Below are 12894 nucleotides of genomic sequence, written 5' to 3' on the forward strand. Positions count from 1 at the left end.
CACCACCCTAACTTGGAATTTTATCTCAGATCCTTCATTACTCTTCACTCCTTTCAACCCTAGTGGTGTACAATTCAGATAAAACATGTGCTTACATCTGTTTTCATAGCTAATTTCTCCTGGAACACAATGCAAACCTGGCACGAGAGGCTGTAGTTTGATCAAAAGCATTCACAGATTGAAAATCAACCTGGTTCATTTTGCTACAAATGTACCTTCCTGGGCCAGCAAGCCCTGACCTAAGATTTAAATGTGGAGCTTCTAGTTGAGAGGCAGGGACACTACACACTGTAGCTCATTGACTGTCATTCATAGAAACGAGTCAAAGGGCTTTAAAATGGCAGGTGGATTTCAATCAGGATAAATGCGAGGTTTTGCATTTTGGTACAGCAAATAAGTAGGGCTTATACAATTAGTGGTGGGGCCTTGGGTAGTGTTGTAGAACAGAGGGACCTAGGGGTGTAGGTACATAATTCTTTGACATTTGTGTTACATATAGACAGGATGGTTAAAAAAGCATTTGGCACACATACCTTCATTTCCCAGTCCTTTGAATATAGGTGTTGGGAAGTCCTGTTGAAGTTGTACAGGACATTGGTGAGGCCTCTTTTGGAATACTGTGTCTGATAACTGTGTCCAGTTATATGAAGGATATTATTAAGCTGGAGATGGCTCAGAAGAGATTTACCAGATGTTGCCGGGTATGGAAAGTTTGAGTTTTCAAGAGAGGCTGGACAGGCTGAACCAATTTTTTTCTCTGGAGAAAGGTAGAAGGTTGAGCAGCGACCTGATAAAAGTTTATAAAATAATGAGAGGTATAGATAGAGTTAATGGTAGTTGTCTTTTTCCTGGGACGGGGGATTTCAAGAGTAGGGGAGCACATTTTTAAGGTGACAGGAGAAAGATTTAAAAAAGACATGAGGGGCAAATGTTTTACATAGGGGGTGGTTTGAGTGTGGAATGAACTTCCTGAGGAACTGGTGTATGTGGGTACAATTATGTTTAAAAGACATTTGGATAAGTACATGAATAGGAAAGGCTTGGAGGGATGTGGGCTCAGAGCAGGCGGGGGAGTCCAGTTTAGTTTGGGATTATGTTTGGCATGGACTGGCTGGTTGGAAGGGTCTGTTTCCATGCTGGAGGACTCCATGACTCTATGCTACAATTCAGATAGAGGCCATTTGGTCCATCAAGTCTGCACTGACCATCCAAAGAGCACCTCACCCAGACCTAGATTTTTTATATTGAATTGGAATTTTTTTTAAAATGAGACTGCTGAAATGGAACTACTGTCTTTTCCTTATTGAAACTAAGTCCTCACTGATTGAAATATAAGCTTTCAACTACTGAAAACAAGTCATTTAGTATCACCAAACAAAACACTCAGATTCTTTACAGAAGGAAAAACAAGTTTCAAAAAAATCTCAGGAAACTGTTCAACACACACAAACACCGTATGGTGGCACGGTGGTTCAGTGGTTAGCACTGCTGGCTCATAGTGCTGGATGCCCAGGTTCAATCCCACCCTTGGGGACTGTCTATGAGGGTTTCCTCTGGGTGCTCTGGTTTCCTCCCACAGTCCAAAGATGTGCAGGCTGGGTGGATTGGCTGTGCTAAATTGCCCATATTGTTCAAGGATGTGGAGATTAGGTGGGTTGTAGGGGGATGGGTCTGGGTGGGATGTTCTGAAGGTCAGTGTGGACTTGCTGGGCCAAAAGGCCTTTCTCCACACTAGGGATTCTGATATAAATTCAGACAGTGAAAAACTTCAGAGCTGCTTTCATGTTATGCTTTGTATATCAAAGGAATGAAATCACACAGACAACTCAATATTAGCTTCATCTTCAGAATGAAATCTTATTGCAGCTGAAACTAGGAACTGCTCACATCCTCACTCTGAGAATGGAAGACCAGGGTGTTCATTCATCTTAATGAGCTTTGCCAACCTAATTACTGCAGGAAACAATAATTAGCTGTAGTCTCACCTCATTAATCATCACATGCTTGTTTCAGACTATTTTCACCTGATAAATGAACAAGGTGTATATTTTAATGTAAAGTAATCCCTATCTAATTTTACACTGTTTGAAAACAGGAAACTTCATATCACTTGAGCATCGGGTTTCAAAACAAGTGCTGAATATCTACAGTGCACTGCAATTCAGTACACTTTTGCCACAAAATGCCTTTGTCCTGCTTCTATATTCATAAAAAACTAACTAAAATCAAATGTGACAGTCTAAAAGTCAACATTTTTACGATATTATCTCTGTGGAATTTAATTTGACAAGCATGTCCTTAACTAACTGGTCTTATTTACCCTTGCTGTTCTCACCACTGGCCAGCAGGTGTCCCCAGTCACTGGCATTCTGATCTGATTGGGGCTCCTTAATTTTCACTTGAAAAGTTTGCTCAGTTGCAGAGATTAATGTTCAAACTTTCCTCTGAGTTTCAACGTAGAATATAAATACACTTTAACACCAATAGAATAAAGAACACTGCTTCGATTATTTGTCACCATTTCCCTCTGGAGTTCACTTCCACAACAAAGCCCTGACACATCCAGTCAGGAGCCAACCGTTGGGGACAATTAAACAAATCACTGGGGACAAGACTCAGCAAATGTTCCCACCCTCAAGAGGATGACCCATCACATCATCACAAAAGATAGGGTGGAAGGCTTTTGCACCAGCCTTTGGTCAGAAGTGCTGAGTGGATGATCCACTTCCAGAGGTCCCCAGCATCACAGGTGCCAGTCTGCAGCCAATTCAATTCACTCCACGTGACATCATGAAATGGCTGAGGGCACTGGATGCTGCAAAATCAATGGATTCTGTCAACATTCCAGCAATAGTACAGAAGACTTGTGCCCCAGAACTTGCTGTTCCCCTAGTTGGTACGGTTACAACACTCAACAATGTGGAAAAGTGCCCAGGTATGGTCTGTACGTTAAAAAAGGACAAACCAACCCAGACAGTTATTACTGCCTCAATTCACCATCGGTTAACTATTGGAAAGGGTCATAAAATAGAGTTATTGCAGAGCACCAGCTTAGCCATAGCCTGCTCACTGGCTCCCACTTTGGGTGTCACCAGGGTTACTCACCTCCTGATCTCATTACAGATATAGGTCAAAGGGGCTGAATTCCCAAGATGAGAGCGACGCCTTTGACATAATTTGACAGAGTGTGGCATCAAGGAACCCTAGCAAAACTAGAATCAACGGGTATTGGGACAATCTCTCCACTGGTTTATGTCATTCCTGGCACAAAGGAAGATGGTTGATGGAGATTTGACAGGGTACCACATGAGATTGTGGGTTTAGTGGATCATTGGAGAGAAGGTATTGGGTCCTAGGTGAGTGGGGCAGCATTTTCTGGACATCTCCCAACTGGAGAGGGGAAGGAACTGTTGGGTCCCAAAAAAATTGGGTGGTGTTGGGTTCCAACCAGAGAGGGGGAAGTTATGTGCCCCTTGGGGAGGGGAGGATTTAGATCCTAGGGCAAGGGAAAGTGTTAGACCCTGGGGAACAGTAGGATGGAGGAGTGGTGGTCTAGGGAGAGGGACATGTCATGTCCTTGGGGGATTATGGAGACTGGAGGTGTGTTTGTGGTGGAAGGGGAGGCGGAGGTGTCACCAACAGTTAGGTGAAAGCCCTTACAGGTCTTTCCTAGCCACTGCTGGTATTTACCCAGCTGGCATCTTGCAGCGTGGGCGGCCAGGAGGGGTCCTTCATTCCAAAGTACCCAATGCCTGACAGAGGGACTTGACATTGGCAGGGAGTGTCCCCTTAGAGCCAACCCTCTCTCCCTTGCTGTTGATAGCCCCTTGCCCATAACCCCAAGTCACCTACCCATTCCTGCCATCACTTGCCTGTAGCCTGGGATCTAATGACAAGACCAGGCCACCCATGGGTGCCATGTTGGCAGCACCGCCACCATCTACCCATTGGCACCACAGTGTAATAGGGGCTACTGAGCTCTGATTCTACCTCAGGCTTCTCGGGATCCATTTTGGTGCCTGATGTGGTACCTAATACAAGAGAAAATGGTGAGCCTGCTCTCTTATTAACAGATGAGACACTATTCACCTCCACTAAATATTCTCCACTGCTATTTTCCTGATCAAACTTTATCTTGTAGCAACCAGTTTGAACCATTCTTCTGAGGAACCTAAATGTTGCCTCCAGATGGCACAACTAGGTCGGGTAAGGGAGCTTTAGACCTGGATGTTGCTGTTTCATGCCAGTTTTAACAACTGATTCCTGTTGGTACTGACCTACTAAAGGTTGACCTCAATTGGTTCTGGTCTGCGATGATCAGATGCATCTATATGACTCAGCCCATGAAGTCCTTCCTGTCCTGCCATCACAATTATCTTCAGTGTGTGGGCAACATACGAGGGTCTGGGTGATTAATATACCAGGTACTGATGTACTGGGGGTGTCACCAGCCCAAAAATATATCCATGAACCATTTCTATGTTACTTACCACTCAGCCATTTCCATATCCATGTGACTGCTGTCCCTGGTATCCCAAGCCTTTTGTGCCAATCATTGCCAGTTGTCTTTTGAAAGTCCATGTACATCATTTCACAGAATTGTTAAGAGACAAAAGGAGGCCGTTCAACCCATCATGCCCTCTTGTCAGCAGAATTATTCTCATCGACTCTCTCTTGAACAAGCTCCTGCCGGTTATTTAAACTCAATTCTCCCTTCAGAAATCTGTGCTGGCTCTGCGTATTGAACCCTCATTTATACGTGTGAGTATTAATTCAATCCCACATTACTGTTTGTGGAAGAACCATTAGCATGGACGTTAAATTGATTGCTCTGTAATTGCTGAGCTTATTCCTACACCCCGTTTTGAATTGTTCAGCAGATTTAAGACAACATATTGCGTTACTCCAGGAAAACAAACACTTTGCAAAGGATAGTTTTCCGACTCATTGCAAAAGAAAGATTTTACAGCTGATGTGGGCAGCCATTGTAACATTCATGTCAACAGTTTAAAAACAAACTTCATTAAAAAAGATATGTTTTCGCAACGGTGAACAATTGAAAGGCAGTATTGTCAAAAGGCATTATTGTCATTCATCCAGATTTGTATGGTATATTTTGACTTTCACAGTCCTATTATACTGCTATTGTGTTCACAATTCAATTATTCCAGGGGCCATTTTGGTGAAAGATTTGATGTGAAGAAATGTAAAGAATCTTTTGTTTTGCTACTGAATGACAGTTATGGGTTGGGTTCTGGAATCTTCTTAAGTTCTTTTGGGGGGAGGTGCAGTAAAAGGCATGTTATGACACACTGGTTTATTCTATAAAGGGTGTGGGAGAAAGGGCCCTTAGTGTTTGATCAAACATTTCTGGGAGTGCCTTTCACTTGACTTTGACTGTACTTCAAGGGAAATATATCACAAAGTTCAAAAGAAAAAAGGAGCCAAATGCCTTTCTGTAGAGTCTTTCACAACTTCAGGGTGTCTCTCAAAGCGCTGAACTCAATAGTATCCATTGTTATATTCAAAATATCCTTCCCAGTCTGGTCTCCACATTAAGGCATTTGCAAATTGATAATGGGGTTGGCGATGGAGCTCCTTAAGGCCTGGAGATAACAGGCCTAAAATTGTTGGGTGTGGATATATCATAATTAGTGCACAATTATCCCTATTCCATCCCTCTGCCCTATCTGCTGTTTAAACCCATATCTTGGCAATAGAAAGAGAGGCCTCGGAGAGTTGGATGGTTCATCATAAATGTTCAGATTTAGGCAGCACAGTATTGCTGACCCATCAATAATAGCAAACTCTGAAAGCCAATAACTTGCTGAGTTGCGCCCTTGTGGATTCGTAACTCTTCAGTGTCTGGTTGATGACGTTTGTCATTGATTTCATCCATCAGATCACTGGCTGTTATCCCTTGCTCCCTCAGTCACCTACAGCTGTCCACAGGCACAAACAGCTGCAGAACCAGATACTGGCAAAGGATGAACAAGGTGCTGCAATTCCCTGGATACTTAGGGTATAACTTACAAACCTACAAAGTGGAGCAAGAGTAGACCATTCAGCCTGTTCCATCAATCAATAAGATTGTTTGTGTTTGTGTTTTTCATATACCTATCTCTCCCTGATAACCTTTAATTCCCGATCCCAATAAGAATTCATGTACCACTGCCTTAAAAGTATTCAATGACCCTGACTCCACCACCTTCTGAGGCAAACAGTCCCAAAGCCCGAGAGAAAATAGATTCTCCTCCTCTCTGTTCTGAAAGGGTGCTCCCTAGTTCTGGACAGACACACAAAAAGGAGCACCTTTTCAAAGCCTCAATCAAGTCACCCCTCACTCTTCTTAACTCCAGTAGAAAAAGGGCAAATGTGTCCAAAGTTTCCTCACAAGTCAGTTTACTCATTCCACCTATCAACCTAATAAACCATCTCCAATACTTTCACATTCTTCCTTTAATAGGAGACCAAAACTGCGCACAATATTCTAGATGTGGTTTCGCTAGTACCCTGATTAACTGAAGCATTCAGTATAACATTCTTACTTTTATGTTCGATTCCTCTCAGTAAAGGATGGCATCCCATTAGCTTTCTTGATTACATGCTGTGTCTGCACATTAACCTTTAGCAACTCATGCACTGTGGCACCTCTGCACATTGGAATTCATTCACCATTCAAACAATACTCTCTTTCTTCCTGCCAAAGTGAACAATGTCACATTTTCCCTCATTATAAGCCATCTGTCAGATTTTGTCTACGCACTTAACCCATCTATAATCTGTCTGCAAACTGAACATCTTCTTCACATAGAAACACAGGCATAGAAGCTTACAAAATAGGAGCAGGAGTAGGATATTCATCCCTTCAAAGCTACTCTACCATACAATACGATCATGGCTGATCATCCATCTCAGTCCCCTGTTCCTGCTTTGGCCCCAAACTCTGTGATTCTTTTAACCCTGTGAACAATATCTAAATCCTTGAAAACATTCGATGCTTTGGCTTAAACCGCTTTCAATGGCAGAGAATTCCTCAGGCTCACCGCTCTCTGGGTGAAGAAGTTTCTCCTCATATCAGTCCTAAATAGCCTAACCCGTATTCTTAGAGCATCAGCACTGTTTTTGGAATCTCTGATCATTGTGAATATTGTTCCTGTGTTTACCCTGTCTATTCTGTGAGAATTTTATAGGTTTCCATCAGATTCCTCCCTTCAATCTTCTAAACTCCAGCAAATATAATCCTAACTGATCCAATCTCTCTATATGTTTGATAAGGTTCCCCATGGCAGGCTGATGGAGAAAGTGAAGTCACATGGGGTCCAGGGTGTACTAGCTAGATGGATAAAAAACTGGCTGGGCAACAGGAGACAGAGGGTAGTAGTAGAAGGGAGTTTCTCAACTTGGAGATCTGTAACCAGTGGTGTTCCACAGGGATCTGTGCTGGGACCACTGTTGTTTGTGATATATTTAAATGATCTGGAGGAAGGCATAGGTGGTCTGATCAGCAGGTTTGCTGATGACACTAAGATTGGTGGAGTAGCTGATAGTGAAGGGGACTGTCAGAGATTACAGCAGAATATAGATAGACTGGAGAGTTGGGCAGATAAATGGCAGATGGAGTTCAATCCGGGCAAATGCGAGGTGATGCATTTTGGAAGATCAAATTCAAGGGCGAACTATACAGTAAATGGAAAAGTCCTGGGGAAAATTGATGAACAGAGAGATCTGGGTGTTCAGATCCATTGTTCCCTGAAGGTGACAAGGCAGGTCAATAAGGTGGTCAAGAAGGCATATGGCATGCTTTCCTTCATCGGACGGGGTATTGAGTACAAGAGTTGGCAGGTCATGTTGCAGTTGTATAGGACTTTGGTTCGGCCACATTTGGAGTACTGCGTACAGTTCTGGATGCCACATTACCAAAAGGATATGGATGCTTTGGAGAGGGTGCAGAGGAGGTTCACCAGGATGTCGCCTGGTATGGAGGGTGCTAGCTATGAAGAGAGGTTGAATAGATTAGGATTATTTTCATTAGAAAGACGGAGATTGAAGTCTACAAAATCATGAGGGGTATAGACAGGGTGGATAGCAAAAAGCTTTTACCCCCCAGAGTGGGGGACTCAATTACAAGGGGTCATGAGTTCAAAGTGGGAGGAGGAAAGTTTAAGGGAGATATGTGTAGAAAGTTCTTTACACAGAGGGTAGTGGGTGCCTGGAACGCGTTGCCAGCGGAGGTGGTAGACGCAGACATGTTAGCGTCTTTTAAGATATATTTGGACAGGTACATGGATGGGCAGGGAGCAAATGGACACAGACCGTTAGAAAATAGATGACAGGTTAGACAGGCTTGGAGGGCCGAAGGGCCTGTCCCTGTGCTGTAGGTTTCTTTGTTTCTTTGTATATACGTCAGTGCTGCCATTCATTCAGAACATACTATCTAGCCCATTTTACTATCGAATCCATCTTACCTGTCTCGTTATTGCCTGCAAATTTAGCTACTATTACCTTTGCTTTTATCTTCAAAATCATTGAAGGAAACTGTAACAGGTTGAGGCCACAGTATCATCTCTGCAGGACTCAAATCGTTCCATCTTTCTAATCAGTCAAGTACTTTTTTATTGCACACACTCTGTTTTCTGTCAGCCAGCCAATCCTCTATGTTAACAGGTTACTCCTTATGTGAGCTTTCAGTTTTCACAATAAACTTTTATGTGCCATCTTATCAAATCTCCCAGTGATGGGATACAGAGTCTATGCCAGGGGTTACAGAACCTGTGCTGGGAGATACAGAGCCTGTGCTGGGAAATACAGAGCCTGTGCTGGGAGATACAAAATCTGTGCTGGGAGATACAGAGTCTGTGCTGGGAAATACAGAGCCTGTGCTGGGAGATACAAAATCTGTGCTGGGAGATACAGAGTCTGTGCTGGGTGATACAGAGCCTGTGCTGGGAGATACAGAGCCTGTGCTGGGAAATACAGAGCCTGTGCTGGGAGATACAGAGCCTGTGCTGGGAGATACAGAGTCTGTGCTGGGTGATACAGAGCCTGTGCTGGGAGATACAGAATCTAGGCTGGGAGATACAGAGCCTGTGCTGGGTGATACAGAGTCTGTGCTGGGAGATACAGAATCTGTGCTGGGAGATATGGAGCCTGTGCTGGGAGATACAGAGTCTGTGCTGGGAGATACGGAGTCTGTGCTGGGAGATATGGAGTCTGAGCTGGGAGATACAGAGCCTGTGCTGGGAGATACAGAGTCTGTGCTGGGAGATACGGAGTCTGTGCTGGGAGATATGGAGTCTGAGCTGGGAGATACAGAGCCTGTGCTGGGAGATACGGAGCCTGTAGTGGGAGATACAGAATCTGTGCTGGGAGATACAGAGTCTGCGCTGGGAGATATGGAGTCTGAGCTGGGAGATACAGAGCCTGTGCTGGGAGATACGGAGCCTGTAGTGGGAGATACAGAGCCTGTGCTGGGAAATACAGAATCTGTGCTGGGAGATACGGATTCTGTGCTGGGAGATATGCAGTCTGTGCTGGGAGATACAGAGCCTGTGGTGGGAGATACAGAGTCTGTGCTGGGAGATACGGAGTCTGTGCTGGGAGATATGGAGTCTGAGCTGGGAGATACAGAGCCTGTGCTGGGAGATACGGAGCCTGTAGTGGGAGATACAGAGCCTGTGCTGGGAAATACAGAATCTGTGCTGGGAGATACAAAATCTGTGCTGGGAGATATGGAGTCTGAGCTGGGAGATACAGAGCCTGTGCTGGGAGATACAGAATCTGTGCTGGGAGATACAGAGTCGGTGCTGGGAGATACGGATTCTGTGCTGGGAGATACAGAGCCTGCACTGTGAAATACAGAGTCTGTGCTGGGAGATATGGAGCCTGTGGTGGGAGATACAGAGTCTGTGCTGGGAGATACAGAGTCTGTGCTGGGAGATACGGAGCCTGTGGTGGGAGATTTGGAGTCTGTGCTGGGAGATACAGAATCTGTGCTGGGAGATACAGAGTCTGTGCTGGGAGATACGGAGCTTGTGGTGGGAGATACAGAGTCTGTGCTGGGAGATACGGAGCCTGCAGTGGGAGATACAGAGTCTGTGCTGGGAGATACAGAGTCTACGCTGGGGGATACAGAGTCTGTGCTGGGAGATACGGAGTCTGTGCTGGGAGATACAGAATCTGTGCTGGTAGATACAGAGTCTGCGCTGGGAGATACAGAGTCTGTGCTGGGAAATACAGAGCCTGTGCTGGGAGATACAGAATCTGTGCTGGTAGATACAGAATCTGCGCTGGGAGATACAGAGTCTGTGCTGGGAAATACAGAGCCTGTGCTTGGAGATACAGAATCTGTGCTGGGAAATACAGAGTCTGTGCTGTGAGATACAGAATCTGTGCTGGGAAATACGGAGCCTGTGCTGGGAGATACAGAATCTGTGCTGGGAGATACAGAACCTGTGCTGGGAGTCTCAGAGCCTGTGCTGGGAGATACGGAGCCTGTACAGGGAGATACAAAGTCTGAACTGGGAAATACAGAGCCTGTGCTGGGAGATACGGAGCCTGTACTGGGAGATACAGAGTCTGTGCTGGGGGTTACTGAGCCTATGCCGTGATATACAGAGTCTGAACTGGGGTTGTGGTGTTTGTGCTGTGGTCATCGAAAATTGCTTTGATCTTCCCTGTGTCCTGCTCGTGAAAGTTGTCCTCATTCTGTGTTAACTGTTCAGGGGGCCATACTTCCTGAAAGCACCATAACTGGAGGGTATGAAAGAGCTGCTCGAGGGAGCTGGGTGCCCCCAGTTTACCCCTGACTGGTGACCTCCTCTCTCTGACCCATGTCTCCTTTAGCCAGATTCTGCTGAAAAGGTCCAGAATCATGCAAGTAATGGTTGTGCTTTTCTTCCTGTACTAATGAGGAAGATTCGAGAACCTTTACAGCCTTCTATCAACACACCATTGACAGCCAAGTTGTTTTTGTTCTCTCTTTTATTATGCAGCATTTTTTTGTGCTTAGAAGTGACAAGTTCACAGTAAAGTGTGCTAACATCCTTTGTGGAAGAGGAATCTCTGCTCTTGGTTAATAGTCCGCATCACCTTCTGTACCTTTCAGACTTTGCAATGGGTACAGCCTTTGTTATTTGAACATGAAGCAGATGGGAACAAATTATCTCAGCTTCACAGATACAGACACAATTATCATATGCAATGATTTTGCAACTTGCACCCAGAATCAGTTTGTGTGTAATTTGTTTGTGGTATGGATGTATTCGGCATTAGATTGTCCGTACCTACAGCACACCGACTTCACTGAAGAAGAGACAGTGCCACATTAAGGGCAGTTGAGATTGGGCATTAAATGCTTGCATTATAGCTCCATCCATACCCTCCCTCCAAACAACACCCCTCCAATACACGCGCACACACGCAAGAATGAATTTACTTTTTAAATGTTAAGTTGCTGAGGAGGTTCAGGATTGTCCTAAGCAACCAGCTCTATACAGACTGACCAATAAATTGGAAACTTCCCACTAATGGGAAACATCGAAGGAAACTAAAGCAAGATTTCATTTCAGAAGTATGCAGTGATAATTTCATTCCCATTTCAAAGCCAAGCACTTTGAAGTTTCCCTTATAAACGCATGTGTCCCCATTTATTATGAGTAAACTAGCCAGACTGTAATTGCATCCACCAGCATGAGTCATGACCCAAGTATCTCTATAGCTGTGCAAGTCGAATTACAGCCAGCAAGATGGGCAGTTTCCATAATGAAAGTGTGGATGCAGGGAAGGTTAACAGGAATTGTATTCCAATGTACACTGATAGAATCTATCCAATGGTGACACAGCTGAAGTCATATCAACCACTGACTACAGCATTCTGAGAAGATCTCCCAGTTGCTCAATGACAGGCTGTTTGCCAATGTGTGGGTCTGACCTGATAACAAAAATTGTTTTTCTATTCACTCCTGGGATGTGGTTGTCTCTGGTTGGGACACCATTAATCGTTCATCCTGGGTTGCCCTTGAGAAGGCAGTGGTGAGCTGCCTCCTTAAACCGCTGCAGTCCACAAGCTGTCCAGTGTTGACTGACATTCCACCCCTAGTCCGAAGCCCCGGCTCGGTTAAATATTTACATGCATTAGGTGGCAATAGATCTGATCTAAGCTCTGCATTCCTGCCATATCCAATCATGAATGGTGGTGAACAATTGAACAACTCCACAAATATCCCCATCCCCAATGATGGAAAAGCCTAGCACATTAGTGCAAAAAGTAAGGCTGAAGAATTTGCAACAATCTTTGGCTAAATATGCCAAGTGGATGAATCAATGCGGCCTCTTCCAGTGATCCCCAACATCACAGATACCAGTCTTCAGCCATTTCAATTCACTCCATGTGATATCAAGAAACAATCCGAAGCATTGGGTACTGCAAAGGCTAAGGCCCTGAAAATGTCCTGACAATTGTCCTGAAGACTTGTGCTCCAGAACTTGCTGCTCCCCTAGCCAAGCTGTTCCAGTCCAGTTACAACACAGTTATCCAGCCAACAATGTGGAAGATTTCCCAGGTATATCCTTTACACAAAAAGTAGGACAAATCCAACACAGCTAATTACCCTCCCCCCATCAGTCCACCCTCAATCATCAGTAAAGTGATGGAAGGTTTCATCAACAGATTTAGATTTAATGTCAACGAAAGCCAAACTTTCTGGAAAAGCTCAGCAGCATTTGTGAAGAAAAATCAGAGTTAATTTTGCGGGTTGAGTGACCCTTCCTCAGAACAGACAAAAACGTGAACTCTGATATTTCTCACTACAGATACTGCCGGATATGCTGAGCTTTTCCAACAATTTCTGTTCTTTGTTTCTGATTTACAGCATCCACAGTGTTTTTTTTCAG

This window comes from Stegostoma tigrinum, chromosome 25 (assembly GCF_030684315.1).
Source record: "Stegostoma tigrinum isolate sSteTig4 chromosome 25, sSteTig4.hap1, whole genome shotgun sequence".
In the NCBI taxonomy this organism is placed as follows: domain Eukaryota; kingdom Metazoa; phylum Chordata; class Chondrichthyes; order Orectolobiformes; family Stegostomatidae; genus Stegostoma; species Stegostoma tigrinum.